The sequence below is a fragment of the Schistocerca nitens genome, chromosome 2, assembly GCF_023898315.1.
Source record: "Schistocerca nitens isolate TAMUIC-IGC-003100 chromosome 2, iqSchNite1.1, whole genome shotgun sequence".
NCBI classification, from domain to species: Eukaryota; Metazoa; Arthropoda; class Insecta; order Orthoptera; family Acrididae; genus Schistocerca; species Schistocerca nitens.
In genome coordinates, this window is record NC_064615.1 from 1,058,184,588 (window position 1) to 1,058,201,583 (window position 16,996).

Below are 16,996 nucleotides of genomic sequence, written 5' to 3' on the forward strand. Positions count from 1 at the left end.
TTTTTGCGTGTCTGTATGTGTACCTTGAGTTCATTTCGGTCGCGGAAATAAAGATTGGAATGGAAGGAAAATTAGAAAAGAAGATAGTTACAATATGTGCTCTAAGTTATCTAATTTTCTCATCGCGGTCACCCCGGGAGATTTATACTGAAGGTAAAACATCGAAATTTGGGCTTTAAACCTCTGAGATACAAATCGCCCTTCTTGTAGAATCTGCAACTGTACTCTTAGTAGTGTCTCCATGACGTTCTTATAACTATTACACGAATGCGTTAACCCCTCAATAGTCGAAATTTATATGAACGTCTTGATAGAAGTGTGTAGAGTTAACTAAGGAATGGTCTCTGCGGTTTCATGTTGTGCTATTATTCTACGCGTTGCGGTTTGTATGTTGTGATATGTCCTGCACGCAGCTGTACAAGCATCATGTAGACATCTCTTCGGTAATACCCCTCGCCTGTTACCAGCCTAGGAGTCCGACAGTACGTAAATCGCGCCGCAAAGGCTACAAAATAGCCGTGGGGACCTGTTTAACAGGATGATCACCAAACCAATCGATACGCTTCTGAGGACTTTCCCCAGGGAAAGCCCTCAGTAGAAAAATGTATGCGCAAAGAACATATTTAGAAAAATCTATAAAATTGTAGAGAAAATTAGCTGCTCTGTTGAAATATGTAGCCAGAGGCCTCCCAGTCGTACACAGAATGCTGAACGTCATATAGCGTGAGGTCCACATCTACATCTAAGTGATTGCAATTCACAATGAAGCGCTTGGCAGCGGGTTCAATGAACCACCTTCAAGCTGTCTCTCTACCGTTCCACCCTCGAACGGCGCGCGGGAAAAGCGAGCACTTAAATTTTTCTGTGCGTGATGATCATTTCTCCCTATGTAGGTGGGTGCCAACAGAATGTTTTCGCAATCGGATGAGAAAACAGGTGACTGAAATTTCATGAGAAGATTCCGTTGCACCGAAAAACCCCTTTGTTTTAATGATTGCCACTCTAATTCACGTATCATGTCTGTGGCACTATCTCCCCTATTTCGCGATAATACAAAACGAGCTGCCCTTCTTTGTACTTTTTCGATGTCATCCGTCAGGCCCACCTGTGCAGATCCCACACAGCACAGCAATACTCCAGAACAGGGCGGACAAGCGTGGTGTAAGCAGTCTCTTCAGTAGACGTGTTACACCTTTTAAGTGTTCTGCCAATGAATCAAATGAGAAAACAGGTGACTGAAATTTCATGAGAAGATTCCGTTGCACCGAAAAACCCCTTTGTTTTAATGATTGCCACTCTAATTCACGTATCATGTCTGTGGCACTATCTCCCCTATTTCGCGATAATACAAAACGAGCTGCCCTTCTTTGTACTTTTTCGATGTCATCCGTCAGTCCCACCTGTGCAGATCCCACACAGCACAGCAATACTCCAGAACAGGGCGGACAAGCGTGGTGTAAGCAGTCTCTTCAGTAGACGTGTTACACCTTTTAAGTGTTCTGCCAATGAATCGAATGAGAAAACAGGTGACTGAAATTTCATGAGAAGATTCCGTTGCACCGAAAAACCCCTTTGTTTTAATGATTGCCACTCTAATTCACGTATCATGTCTGTGGCACTATCTCCCCTATTTCGCGATAATACAAAACGAGCTGCCCTTCTTTGTACTTTTTCGATGTCATCCGTCAGTCCCACCTGTGCAGATCCCACACAGCACAGCAATACTCCAGAACAGGGCGGACAAGCGTGGTGTAAGCAGTCTCTTCAGTAGACGTGTTACACCTTTTAAGTGTTCTGCCAATGAATCGAATGAGAAAACAGGTGACTGAAATTTCATGAGAAGATTCCGTTGCACCGAAAAACCCCTTTGTTTTAATGATTGCCACTCTAATTCACGTATCATGTCTGTGGCACTATCTCCCCTATTTCGCGATAATACAAAACGAGCTGCCCTTCTTTGTACTTTTTCGATGTCATCCGTCAGTCCCACCTGTGCAGATCCCACACAGCACAGCAATACTCCAGAACAGGGCGGACAAGCGTGGTGTAAGCAGTCTCTCCAGTAGACGTGTTACACCTTTTAAGTGTTCTGCCAAAGAATCGCAGTCTTTGGATTATGTATGTTATCGTTCCAGTTTAGGTTATTTGTAATTGTAATCCCTGAGTATTTACTTGAATTTACAGCCTTCTGATTTGTGCGACATACCGCGTAATCGAAATTTAGCGGATTTCTTTTAGTACTCATGTGAATAACTCCACACTTTTCTTTATTCAGGGTCAATTGCCACTTTTCGCACCATACAGATATCTTATCTAAATCGTTTTTCAGTTCGTTTTGGTCATCTGGTGACTTTACTAGAACATCTGAAAACAATCTAAGACGGCTACTCAGATTGTCTACTATGTCGTTAATATGGATCAGGAACAATAGAGGGCCTATAACACTTCCTTGGGGAACGCCGGATATTAATTCTGTTTCACTCGATGACTTTCCGTCTATTACTACGAACTGTGACCTTTCTGACAGGAAATCACGAATCCAGTCGCACAACTGAGGCGATATTCCATAGGCACGTAGTTTGGTTACAAGACGCTTGTGAGGAACGGCGTCGAAACCCTTCTGGAAATCTAAAAATATGTAATCAATTTGACATCCCCTGTCGACAGACACATTACGTCATGAGTGCAAAGTGCTAGTTGTGTTTCGCAAGAACAATATTTTCTGAATCCGTGCTACGTGTCAATAAACTGTTTTCTTCGAGGTGCTACATAATGTTCGAACACAGTATATGTTCCAAAACCCTACTGCAAATCGACGTTAGTGATATGGGCCTGTAATTCAGATGATTACTCCTACTTCTTTAGGTATGGATCTTTCTGTGATCGAACGGTTGTGTATAATTGCTAAATATGAAGCTATTGTATCAGCACACTCTGAGAGGAACCTGACCGGTATACAATCTGGACCGGAGGCCTTGCCTTTATTAAGTGATTTAAGCTGCTTTCTTCCACCGAGAATATCTACTATGTTTCTCATCGTGGCAGTTGTTCTTGATTAGAATTCAGGAATATTTACTTGTTCTTCTTTGGTGAAGGAGTTTCGGAAAACCGTGTTTAATAATTCTGCTTTAGTGGCACTGTCATCAGTGACTTCACCGTTGTTATCGCGCAGTGAAGGTATTGATTGCGTCTTGCCACTGGTGTGCTTTATGTATGACCAGAATATCTTTGGGTTTTCTGCCAGATGTCGAGACAGAATTTCGTTGTGTAAATGATTAAAAAGATCTCTCATTGAAGTACGCGCCATATTTCGAACTTCTGCAAAACTTTTCCAGTCTTGGGGATTTTGCGTTCTTTTAAATTTGGCATGTTTTTCTCACTGCTTCTGCAAGAGTGATCTGACTACAAACATCAGAGACACTCTAATTTACCCTGCATTTAGTTGGTTAATGTCAAAAGGCGCTCTTCCATTTAAAAAAAAATACATTTGGAGCGTCCGAACTGAGGTGTTGGGCCATGTACCGAGTCTATGTCAGTCAGGCGGTAGTGAGAGATAACCTCATACAATGAGTCCTGACCATCATGACAGAAGAGCACTTCGATCCAGTAGCAGTTCGTAGCGACGGCAGCGACCGTTAGGTGTCAGCGTCTCACGGACTATGAAGTTCTTAGGCAAAATAGTACGTCTTGGAAACGGAATTGTATCTTCTGTGAATACTGCATTTTCTATGTTTCGTTAGTAATCTGAATGAGGGTATGAATGCGGAGTAATATAAAAAATAAATATTATTATAAAGATGCAAGCTGAAGAAATGAATTAAAATTTGTGCTAGACCTCGGACTCCCGGTTTATTAGGTAGAAATGGTAGCCATTACACCCCACAGCACTACAGCTGACGTTGCTACACAGACTAACCAGCAGAACTGGCAGTTGAACCTAGGTCTTTTTGTTTACTGGGAAGATAGGCTAGCAATTACACTACCACGGCACAATACCTAACAATTCTACACGGGCTACACAACTCCGATGCCCTCTATAACACAGATATACATTTTCAGCTTATCAAATGTCTGGACACAAATTTAAATATTATTATGCATATTAACTGAGTAGATGTATGAGACAGGTGAAATACCCTCAGACTTCAAGAAGAATATAATAATTCCAATCCCAAAGAAAGCAGGTGTTGACAGATGTGAAAATTACCGAACTGTAAGTTTAATAAGTCACAGCTGCAAAATACTAACACGAATTCTTTACAGACGAATGGAAAAACTGGTAGAAACCGACCTCGGGGAAGATCAGTTTGGATTCCGTAGAAATGTTGGAACACGTGAGGCAATACTGACCTTACGACTTATCTTAGAAGAAAGATTAAGGAAAGGCAAACCTACGTTTCTAGCATTTGTGGACTTAGAGAAAGCTTTTGACTATGTTGACTGGAATACTCTCTTTCAAATTCTAAAGGTGGCAAGGGTAAAATACTGGGAGCGAAAGGCTATTTACAATTTGTTCAGAAACCAGATGGCAGTTATAAAAGTCGAGGGGCATGAAAGGGAAGCAGTGGCTGGGAAGGGAGTGAGACAGGGTCTGTAGCCTCTCCCCAATGTTATTCAATCAGTATATTGAGCAAGCAGTAAAGGAAACAAAAGAAAAATTCGGAGTAGGTATTAAAATCCATGGAGAAGAAGTGAAAACTTTGAGGTTCGCCAATGACATTGTAATTCTGTCAGAGACAGCAAAGGATTTGGAAGACCAGTTGAAAGGGATGTACAGTGTCTTGAAAGGAGGATATAAGATGAACATCAACAAAAGCAAAACGAGGAAAATGGAATGTAGTCGAATTAAGTCGGGCGATGCTGAGGGAATTAGGTTAGGAAATGAGACACTTAAAGTAGTAAAGGAGTTCTGCTATTTGGGGAGCAAAATAACTGATGATGGTCGAAGTAGAGAAGATATAAAATGTAGACTGGCAATGTCAAGGAAAGCGTTTCTGAAGAAGAGAAATTTGTTAACATCGAGTACAGATTTAAGTGTCAGGAAGTCGTTTCTGAAAGTATTTGTATGGAGTGTAGCCATGTATGGAAGTGAAACATGGACGATAAATAGTTTGGACAGGAAGAGAATAGAAGCTTTCGAAATGTGGTGCTACAGAAGAATGCTGGAGATTAGATGGTAGATCACATTACTAATGACGAGGTATTGAATAGAATTGCGGAGAAGGGGAGTTTGTGGCACAACTTGACAAGAAGGAGGGACCGGTTGGTAGGACATGTTCTGAGGCATCAGGCGATCACAAATATAGCATTGGAGGGCAGCGTGGAGGGTAAAAATCGTAGATGGAGACCAAGAGATGAATACACTAAGGAGATTCAGGAGGATGTAGGTTGCAGTAGGTATTGGGAGATGAAGAAGATCGAACACGATAGGGTAGCTTGGAGAGCTGCATCAAACCAGTCTCAGGACTGAAGACCACAACAACAACAACATTAACTGAGTCTACATTAGCCTGAGAACTATGGTTGTACAGAGAGTGACTACTTCTAAATTCGCCATTCTATGGTATTGGGGAAACGAGAAACCATTAAAGATAATTCACTTACTTAAAGAGGGGGGGGGGGTTATTTTGATATTTGTGGGTTTTACGAAATTAGTTTTTTAATTAGCTGCTCATAAAAGTTATTACGTTGTGATAGTTTATTAGTACAAGAGGCAGGATTGTGCGGATTTATACTAATACCGGATTGGCTATGATGCGTGTCAGCCTGTCATAGGGGCGGTATATTGACGTGTATCCTGTGGGCTAAAGAATTGTTTGCTACGAATAATATGAGTTCGGAGATCAGTCATCATCAAGTTCGGACGCGAACATTACGTGCTCTTAAAGGATGTAATAATTTTGCGGAATAATTATCAAAACTCGACCGCGGAATACCGAAAAGTAAACGCGGATTTGTTTGAAACACAAACGCGGAAAAATATGTAAACTGTACCTTTTGAATTAACTAAAATCCGTGTCGTGTACCGCGAACTGATCGTCCATAGACATCGATTTGGATAATATTAGTGGGAGCATTGTGTGACAGAGAATCCATTTTGCTACCCTTTGGCTAACAGGGTTAGTTACATGTAAAAAAAAAAAAAAACTGGCTGTTACGAATGACTGTGATATCGTGAGTGTCGAAATTGTTAGTTAAGCTTATCACGGGCTTGGTGGAGTTTTGTATAAAGGAAGTGACAATATATTGAAGTCTTCACTCACAAACTATCTATCATTTAAAAGCCCAATTAACCTGAAATAAAAAATCCTTAATGCAGCCTGTAGATGCAAATAGTGTGGCTTGTTATACCACAGCGTGTGCAGTGGAGCAATACTGATTCGTTTCTAACGGAGATACCGAGCTGCAGTAGACGAGATGATCACCACAAGGAGAGGCGAAAGGAGAGGCGAACCTTTATCTATAGGAAGGGGAATAAACAGAGCCGTTGCAGAACCACAGTCACCGATGCCCTAAGGAGATGTGGTGGATAACGACAGTCAGCTACAGCAGCAGATGACCGCTACAGCGTTTTGGTAGTTCACGTGCTATGGGGTAGGGGCACATTATGTTACACGGGCGTACTGACCTACAAATCTTCGAACACGTTAAGCTCACGAGTCATCGTTACTGAGATACTGTACTCCCTCCCTATGTGCGTCGCTCCAGAGGTGTGTCTGACCCTGACTTCGTTTTTATGGATGACAATGCGGGACCCCATCGAATAAAGCAGTTGGGAGAGGCGCTGCAATACGTCCACGTGCACCGGCAACATTCCAGCAATTTCCAACAATGTTGGTGGAGGAAATGGAAAATCGTGACACAAGAACTCCCAACGATTCTTATGGCCAGGACGGGAGCACAATGCAGAGCAGGCATTGCTGTCCCTGATTTGTCACACACACTCTTACAATCATACATCGAAATGGGTTTAGGTATAATTTTTGTCATTGAATGTAAGTGTCATTTCTGTTCGTCCAATTGCTTACCTTTTGCAGTTAAATTCTGTGTTATTCTGTAGCAGTTCTTTCTTTATACGATCCAAGTTTCATCGAGCTATGTTACTTGGCGGTGCGGCATTACGCTTACGTTTCACGCACCAGTCCATTCTAATAAACTAAGGGACTAAACCTGCCGGCCGCTGTGGCCGAGCGGTACTAGGCGCTTCAGTCCGGAACCGCGCTGCTGCTACGGTCGCAGGTTCGAATCCTGCCTCAGGCATGGATGTGTGTGATGGCCTTACGTTAGTTAGGTTTAAGTAGTTCTAAGTCTAGGGGACTGATGACCTCAGATGTTGTCCCATAATGCTTAGAGCCATTTGAATTTCGGGACTAAAGCTCTCGTGGAAAAGGTCTATGAAATCTGCTGATAGAATGTAGCAAGGAAATCAGAATTCGACATTTATCGAACCGAGACATCAAAGGAATCAATGTACATATAAACAACCTCAGGTCGCGTGTTATTTGATTAATTACTTCTTTCGCACATCAAATGAGAGTGTCATCACATATTTGTTGTCCTGATCGCAACATGTTAATGGTTTAAGGCTCCGCTCGGCCCCACTATTAATACACAGAAACTATTAATAAGTAAGTGAAGCATCGTCTTTGTCGGTTTACTTGTTCATTACAGTTTAATTGCATAATTCCTGGTTGTTATGTAAAATTATATTGCCTACATGGAGGACAACTGGCAGCGGAAACTGAAAGATTATCGAAACCAAGATGACTGTATCTAACATCTCACGGCCACAGTCGTTCCGACGCATAGATTCCCAATCTTTCTAAGACCATTACCCCTGAGTACTATCAGATATTAACTAATACCCCACCTTTAACCCCACCATCATCAACATTAGTGTCTAACTACGGTTACGAATGAAAAGAATTCCTTTTTTAATAATTACATTTAATGATAAATTATGTTTAGTTCTTGTAGACGTTTTATTAAACCAGAAGTAACGAGACAATGAGACGACTTATACGCTTATTTCTAAGAATCTTTACTTATGAAATGATTAAACAATTCTCAGTGCTTCGCGAGTGCTAGCTACAATTCCTTCTTAGCACATAAAGCCAACAATGCACAATGAAGGTAGGCACTTGTTACAAATATGCTTCCTCCTCATCACTTCTCTTCACCAGCACCCAGTACCATATTTAGTATCAACCAATTTAAAAAATGTGTGCACTATACCTGCTGTTTGTGACTCACATGATTGCTGGACTTTATTTCTCAACCGACTTAAAGCGGATCACTTCAGGCTGTCAATGAAATGTGTCTGAACACCGTCACTTATAATAACAGTAATGTGTAAGCCCTAGAGAAATGTAATAGTCATCACATATTTACTGTTGTGTTGTTCTTTCAATTAGTCTGTTCATCTGTTTCGAAGTGAACAGCGAAGAAATACTTGCTCCATTGTGGGAACAACCTACAACTCGGAGAAGGCATTTTCAATGAAATATTTAAAAATATGTGACGTATATGTGTTGGGTTGGCAGAAGAGCCAACACCGTGTTACTAGAGGAGGCCGAAATGTACGCGTTTAGCTCACGCAGGCTGGCATGAGGAGGGAAGGACTATACTGACGTCAGGTGTGGAACATGACAAGGAATTAGAATTCAGAAAGCGGACGTAATTAGTTGGATACTTAACTTTAATCCATTAATGATGAACGTCGCTCTTGACGGTACATGAGTCACAATATTATCTGTTCAGAAGACATGTAACTGAATATGCCGCCGTGCTAGGTCGTAGCAAATGACGTAGCTGAAGGCCATGCTGAACTATCGTCTCTCCAAATGAGAGCGTATATAGGCAGTGAACTGTCGCTAGCAAAGTCGTCTGTACAACTGGGGCGAGTGCTAGTGAGTCTCTCTAGACCTGCCGTGTAGCGGCGCTCGGTCTGCAATAACTGATAGTGGCGACACGCGGGTCCGACGTATACTAAGGGACCGCGGCCGATTTAAAGGCTACCACCCACCAAGTGTGGTGTCTGGCGGTGACACCACAATATGTCTTAATTGTCATAGATACATGCTACAAGGCACAGTGGTGGATTAAGTGTCGAATACGTTGTTCATATATTCGTTTCACAAGCTGTAAACTACATCACATTGCGTCATACGTTAATGCTAGTATTCGGAAAAAAATTAACTATTGATTGCTTATGTAATCAGAACCACACGCTTACGAAATAGTGGTCACAATAATGATCTTTGAAAAATAACTATTTCGTGACAGCAAGAGAATCGAACCTTTGGTTTTTACCCTTCAGAAAATTTCATAGTATCCGTGAAAGGGGACAAGTTCCACCTACGTTAGGTACCACAGTTCTAATATGATACTGGCGACCGGCCCCGGCTTAGCATAGGTAGCATTAACTTTGGTCAGACGAACTGTTTTGCGTAATGATAACAAATTATGTACACAAACGTTCCTGGTGAGCAGTCTATCTGTTAGTCAAAAACTTATCAGAATCCGTACAGTGGCTAGTGAGACTACCCTTCACACACAGATAAATTAAGCGAGGGACATTAAATTCATGGCCCGCATCTCGTGGTCGTGCGGTAGCGTTCTCGCTTCCCACGCCCGGGTTCCCGGGTTCGATTCCCGGCGGGGTCAGGGATTTTCTCTGCCTCGTGATGGCTGGGTGTTGTGTGATGTCCTTAGGTTAGTTAAGTTTAAGTAGTTCTAAGTTCTAGGGGACTGATGACCATAGATGTTAAGTCCCATAGTGCTCAGAGCCATTTAAAAAAAAAAAATTAAATTCAAGTGTACATACAAAGATCCTGGTCAAGCTCCGCTGCTCTCTGAAAATGCGGCGGCTGTTTACTACCTTTTCCCTTTAGTTACTGCCTCCTCCTCGATAGCTAACAAGGTAGTGGCTCTCATTACTGCTAACGAGGAAAACTCGATCGAAACCCCCACAGAATGGTCCAGTGGGTAGCTCGTCAATACAAATCAAGCATGAGAACAAGAAGGAGGTACTCTGAACTGTGAAAAAGTAGCAAAGTAGAAACAGTGAAAAATTCAAGATGTGCCGCATCCAGCGATCATTGACGTTCCTGTTCTCCTTCCGTAGTCTTGGCAATGTTCATACTATACATTGGTTATGGCGCGTGAGTGAAATAAATGTTATGAATAGTGAGAGGAGGCGAGATGTCGCATAGACCTCTCACACAAATGAAAACAACAAAGGTTGTGAACTATGTTAGAATAAAGGAATTCAAGGGTTGTACCTTCCTGTTCAAACAGACGTTACACCACGACACATATACCGATATGAATACGGCGAACACTCACGTCAGTGCGTAGACGGACAGCTCATAATTGTGAACGGGGAGAGGCGGTGCAGTGGTCAGCACATTGGACTGGCATTCGGGATGAGGATGGCTCAAACACGCGTCCAGCCAGGTTTTCCGTAATTTCCCTAAATTGCTTCAGACAAATGCCTTTCAAATGGGGAATGGCAAGAGCGACTTCCTTGCCTAATCCTATGGGAGGTCCCCTCCCCAAAGTCAGCCAGCCATCCAACCATAATTTTGTAAGAAAAAATGGACACGACGGAGATTTGAATATGGATCACTCCTTTCGCAACCCAGCACTGTGACCACGTCACTACGACGCCGTGGCTATGCCGACTTTCGCCCATATAAACAGGTACTCATCAGCTTTTAACTTCTTCTTCCTTCTCGTTGTCAAAACAAATGGCATGCTTGGAACAAGCGTACCATAAGGCTGTTTAGCCAACAGTCCTGTAGTCTCAGCAATACTCCACGTCTTCCAAGCCAAAATGTTAGCATCTGGAAAAGCTTCAAGGCCACCATAATCCGCAACAGCCAGTGTGAGCCATGTACTACCTCCAAACACAGCCTGAACATCACAAGTGAAGTTCAGATGCAGTCCACGAAAAACATTTGGACCTCCAATCAATTGTGTTAACGTGCCACAGCAATGCCTCTGCGACGTGCATGGCGTCGTCGCTGGCGGCGCAGCGTGCCTGTGTATTGCAGTTTGAAGGCGATTGATATTGACTTGGCTGGGCAGTTTAATAAATAGCAATTGATTGGAGGTCCAAATGTTTTTCGTGGACTGCATCTGAACTTCACTTGTTCAGGCTGTGTTTGGAGGTAGTACGTGGCTCACACTGGCTGTTGTATGGGGCAACCAAGCAGATTATGGTGGCCTTCCTCTGTGTTCAGTCTGACGGGCTCTCTAAAATCTGAGGGGGATGGAGGATTGCGATGTGGAGCTTCTCTTGTGAGATATATCACTTCAAACGGTAATTAAATATGAAACTGATTACAATACATATGTTACACATACATCACTATTATAATTATAAATTACATACACAAACCTTCCTTGTGACTCAGTCTGTCTACTACTGAAGAGCGTATCAAAATTCCTAAAGTACTTCCGGAGATTAGTCGTAACACACAGAAAAACGCTGCGGCGGAATTTACACTCCTGGAAATGGAAAAAAGAACACATTGACACCGGTGTGTCAGACCCACAATACTTGCTCCCGACACTGCGAGAGGGCTGTACAAGCAATGATCACACGCACGGCACAGCGGACACACCAGGAACCGCGGTGTTGGCCGTCGAATGGCGCTAGCTGCGCAGCATTTGTGCACCGCCGCCGTCAGTGTCAGCCAGTTTGCCGTGGCATACGGAGCTCCATCGCAGTCTTTAACACTGGTAGCATGCCGCGACAGCGTGGACGTGAACCGTATGTGCAGTTGACGGACTTTGAGCGAGGGCGTATAGTGGGCATGCGGGAGGCCGGGTGGACGTACCGCCGAATTGCTCAACACGTGGGGCGTGAGGTCTCCACAGTACATCGATGTTGTCGCCAGTGGTCGGCGGAAGGTGCACGTGCCCGTCGACCTGGGACCGGACCGCAGCGACGCACGGATGCACGCCAAGACCGTAGGATCCTACGCAGTGCCGTAGGGGACCGCACCGCCACTTCCCAGCAAATTAGGGACACTGTTGCTCCTGGGGTATCGGCGAGGACCATTCGCAACCGTCTCCATGAAGCTGGGCTACGGTCCCGCACACCGTTAGGCCGTCTTCCGCTCACGCCCCAACATCGTGCAGCCCGCCTCCAGTGGTGTCGCGACAGGCGTGAATGGAGGGACGAATGGAGACGTGTCGTCTTCAGCGATGAGAGTCGCTTCTGCCTTGGTGCCAATGATGGTCGTATGCGTGTTTGGCGCCGTGCAGGTGAGCGCCACAATCAGGACTGCATACGACCGAGGCACACAGGGCCAACACCCGGCATCATGGTGTGGGGAGCGATCTCCTACACCGGCCGTACACCACTGGTGATCGTCGAGGGGACACTGAATAGTGCACGGTACATCCAAACCGTCATCGAACCCATCGTTCTACCATTCCTAGACCGGCAAGGGAACTTGCTGTTCCAACAGGACAATGCACGTCCGCATGTATCCCGTGCCACCCAACGTGCTCTAGAAGGTGTAAGTCAACTACCCTGGCCAGCAAGATCTCCGGATCTGTCCCCCATTGAGCATGTTTGGGACTGGATGAAGCGTCGTCTCACGCGGTCTGCACGTCCAGCACGAACGCTGGTCCAACTGAGGCGCCAGGTGGAAATGGCATGGCAAGCCGTTCCACAGGACTACATCCAGCATCTCTATGATCGTCTCCATGGGAGAATAGCAGCCTGCATTGCTGCGAAAGGTGGATATACACTGTACTTGCCTCCATCAATGGCAGCCGCAGCGTTTATCGATACTAGTATTGCTGTAACTTCTTTTGTGTGTCAGTTATATTTGCATGCCATGGTGTGTGGGGCAGTTGGTCGGTTGCGGCGGAGCATCGAGGAAGTCTCTGCGGCGTGTGATCAGACCGGGGCTGCTGGCGGCGTGCAAGCACGGTCGGAGTTGTGTGGCACTAGCTGCGAGAACGGCTAAGCTCGTCGCCCACCGCACCTGCATACTGGAGTTGAGTAACCAGTGAACCTATCACGAAAGCTGAACCGCTGTGACATCTCTCCGTTGATTGCCGGTTGTTGCATCCTGGGCTGTCCCCGCAAGCAGCAATGTGATGGTGTGTTGGAGTTGGCAAAATTTTGCAGCCATCCCCCTGGATGGTGTTTAACCTTTGAAATGATTATAATTTATTAGCGAAGTGCACCAGCGGCATCTTCTGCCTTGTGGCCGTTAACGTTCCGGTTACCTGTCCTGGTTGTTAGCATAGTTTTGCGGCAGTGTGTTTTCCTCGCCGTGTTGATGCTGCCCGGCACGGCGTGTAGTACAACAGCTTGGTGTTCTTCTCCTTTACTCTTTGAGTGTTTATTGTGCCTTCACTGTGTTTATACGCCAATTATTAAGACATAATCCTGTTGCGATCCTCGTCTTTGCTGGTACTTTTGGTTGTCGTGCTGTTGGTAGGGTGGAAGGGAATTGATTAAGCGGTTGGTTGGTTCGTCAGCCGTCCATAGGTCGTGCTGCATCCCGATTGTTTAGTGTTACGCTTGGGTGTGTGTCTCACCTAAACTGTGCCGGCTGGAGTGGCCAAGCGGTTCTAGGCGCTACAGTCTGGAAACAAGCGACCGCTACGGTCGCAGGTTCGAATCCTGCCTCGGGCATGGATGTGTGTGATGTCCTTAGGTTAGTTAGGTTTAAGTAGTTCTAAGTTCTAGGGGACTAATGACCTCAGCAGTTGAGTCCCATAGTGCTCAGAGCCATTTATGAAGTGGGTATTTTCCCATACGACCATTTCATGAGAGTACCGTGAATATCAGGAATCCAGTAAAATATCGAATCTCCGGCATCTCTGCAGCCGGAGAAAGATCCTGCAAGAAAGGGACCGACGATGACTGAAGAGAATCGTTAAAAGTGACAGAAGTACAACACTTCCACAAACTGCTGCAGATTTCAAGTCAGCGTGCGAAGTGCGAACCATTCAACAAAACATCACTGATATGGGCTTTCGGAGCCGAAGGCCCACTCTCGTGCCCTTGATGACTGCACGACAAAAAGCTTTACCCCTCGCCTGGAGCTGTCGACACCGACAATGTACTCTTAAGGACTGGAAACATGTTGCCTGGTAGGACGAGTTTTGTTTCACATTGTATCGAGTGGATAGATTTGTACGGGTATGGAGACAACCTCTAGAATCCATGGACCCTGTTCATGCTGGTTGAAGCTCTGTAATGGCGTGAGGGGTCTGCAGTTGGAGTGATATGGGGCCTCTGGTACGTCTAGATACAACTCTGACAGGTAACACGTACATAAGCATCCTGTTTGATCACCTGCATCCCTTCATGTCCATTCTGCATTCCGACGGACTTTGGAAATTCCAGTAGGACAATGCGACACTCCACACGTCCAGAAGCGCTACGGAGTGGCTCCAGGAACACTCTTCTGAGTTTAAACACTTTCGCTGGCCACCAAACTCTCCAGACATTGACATTTTTGAGCACATCTGTGAAGCCTTGCAAAGTACTGTTCAGAAGAGATCTTCACCCCCTCGTACTCTTGCGGATTTATGGACAGCCCTGCAGGATTCATTGTGTCAATTCCCCCCAGCACTACTCCAGACATTATTCGAGTCCATACCACGTCGTGTTGCGCCACTTCTGCGTGCTCGCTGGTGCCCTACACAGTATTAGGCAGGTGTAGCAGTTTCTTTGGCTCTTCAGTGTACATGGAGCGTAGTAAGCGTGTACCTATTAAAAACCTAACAGTTAAAGAAAATAAATGGCAGAGATTGATAGCAAAAAGTCAATACAGATATAAATTTAGAGCTAGATACCGATATACTGTGAGTGACAAAGAAATGTGACGAAAAGAGCGGTCCCAAATCAAGTTCAAAGTACCCATAACACTTGCAGGACGAACAAATTAAGAGGTCGTAGGAATAGAGAAAATAAACAACAAGAGAAGCGCAGATAAATAATACTTGAGATAAAAAGTGTGAGAGGGAGGATGGCGATGGGGTCAGGAACCAGTGGTGACGAGCTAAGTCCTACTCCAGACCGAAGAAGCTGTTCTGCAGTGGGAAATTCAATGACGGCACGTTGCTTGTAACGTACGTCACCTACTGACGCCATTTTGAAACTGTCCTGTAGCTATGCTATCTGTCGGAAGTGACGGAAACTTGGTGGGCTCACTCAGGGAGACTTCAGATAATACATATGTAACTTTTCGCATTCATAGCATTGCTTTCGGCTGAGAAAAAATGCGGTGCATTACTTTCTGGGCAACCCTTGTATTAAGCATATTACATTTACATCTACCTCCACGTGATTACTCTGCTATTCACAATAAAGTGCCTGGCGGAGGGTTTAATGAACCACCTTCAAGCGCGGGAAAAACGAGCACTTAAATTTTTCTGAGCGACCCCTGATTTCTATTATTTTATCGTGATGATCATTTCTCCCTATGTAGGTGGGTGCCAACAGAATGTTTTCGCAATCGGAGGAGAAAATTGGTGACTGAAATTTCAGGAAATACATAAAGAATAAAAATCTGGTTTGCACCAGTCACACTGCAACCACTGTGAAAAATTTCTTTTGTGTGCCTAAAGATAACACCGTGCAGCGATTCCCTGGCCTGGGGCGTTACTCCGACCATTTATCCACTTACAAACACAAAAGCCCATCAATCAGTCATTGTGAGCACCATGTATTCACTAACGGTTTTTTTTTTCCTCACTCCCCTGACTAGTTTGATGAGGAACGCCCCTCCTGTGCCAAACTCTTGATCTCAAAGTACAGTTCACACCCAAGGTCCTGATTTGTTGAACGTATTACAGTGTCGGTCTTCTCCTACGATTTGCGCTCCCTCTTCTACAGTTTCGTCAAGTACCGGGCAAGTTATTCCCTGAACTCTTAACGCATTTCCATTCTTCTGGTCAGTGTTTCCACATATTCCTTTCCACTTCGGTTCTGCGAAGAACTTCCTCATTCTTTATCAGTCCAACTACTCGTCAACATATCTCTGTAACAGTTTCAGTTTTGCCGACCGCGGTGGTCTAGTGGTTCTAGCCGCTTAGTCCGGAACCACGCGACTGCTACGGTCGCAGGTTCGAATCCTGCCTCGGGCATGGATGTGTGTGATGTCATTAGGTTAGTTAGGTTTAAGTAGTTCTATGTTCTAGGGGACTGATGACCACAGCAGTTGAGTCCCATAGTGCTCAGAGCCATTTGACCCATTTGAACCAGTTTCAGTTTTGAACATGGCTGTTATTCAGCAACAGTATATTAGTTTCGATACAAGATTAAATAGCAAACCATAAATTTTCTACATCTACATCTACATCTACATCCATACTCCGCAAGCCACCTGACGGTGTGTGGTGGAGGGTACCTTGAGTATCTCAATCGGTTCTCCCTTCTATTCCAGTCTCATATTGTTCGTGGAAAGAAGGATTGTCGGTATGCCTCTGTGTGAGCTCTAATCTCTCTGATTTTATCCTCATGGTCTCTTCGCGAGATATACGTAGCAGGGAGCAATATACTGCTTGACTCTTCGGTGAAGGTATGTTCTCGAAACTTTAACAAAAGCCCGTACCGAGCTACTGAGTGTCTCTCCTGCAGAGTCTTCCACTGGAGTTTATCTATCATCTCCGTAACGCTTTCGCGATTACTAAATGATACTGTAACGAAGCGCGCTGCTCTCCGTTGGATCTTCTCTATCTCTTCTATCAATCCTATCTGGTACGGATCCCACACTGCTGAGCAGTATTCAAGCAGAGGGCGAACAAGCGTACTGTAACCTACTTCCTTTGTTTTCGGATTGCATTTCCTTAGGATTCTTTCAATGAATCTCAGTCTGGCATCTGCTTTACCGACGATCAACTTTATATGATCATTCCATTTTAAACCACTCCTAATGCTTACTCCCAGATAATTTATGGAATTAACTGCTTCCAGTAGCTGACCTGCTATTTTGTAGCTAAATGATAAGGGATC

The 16,996-nt window shown here is 44.6% G+C and overlaps 1 long non-coding RNA gene across 1 annotated transcript in view; it reads right to left on the bottom strand.

Annotated features, from left to right (window-relative positions):
- The window catches only part of LOC126234786 (uncharacterized), a 514,880-nt gene that overhangs the window by 444,599 nt on the left and 53,285 nt on the right, over positions 1 to 16,996 (bottom strand). The window lies entirely within an intron of this gene.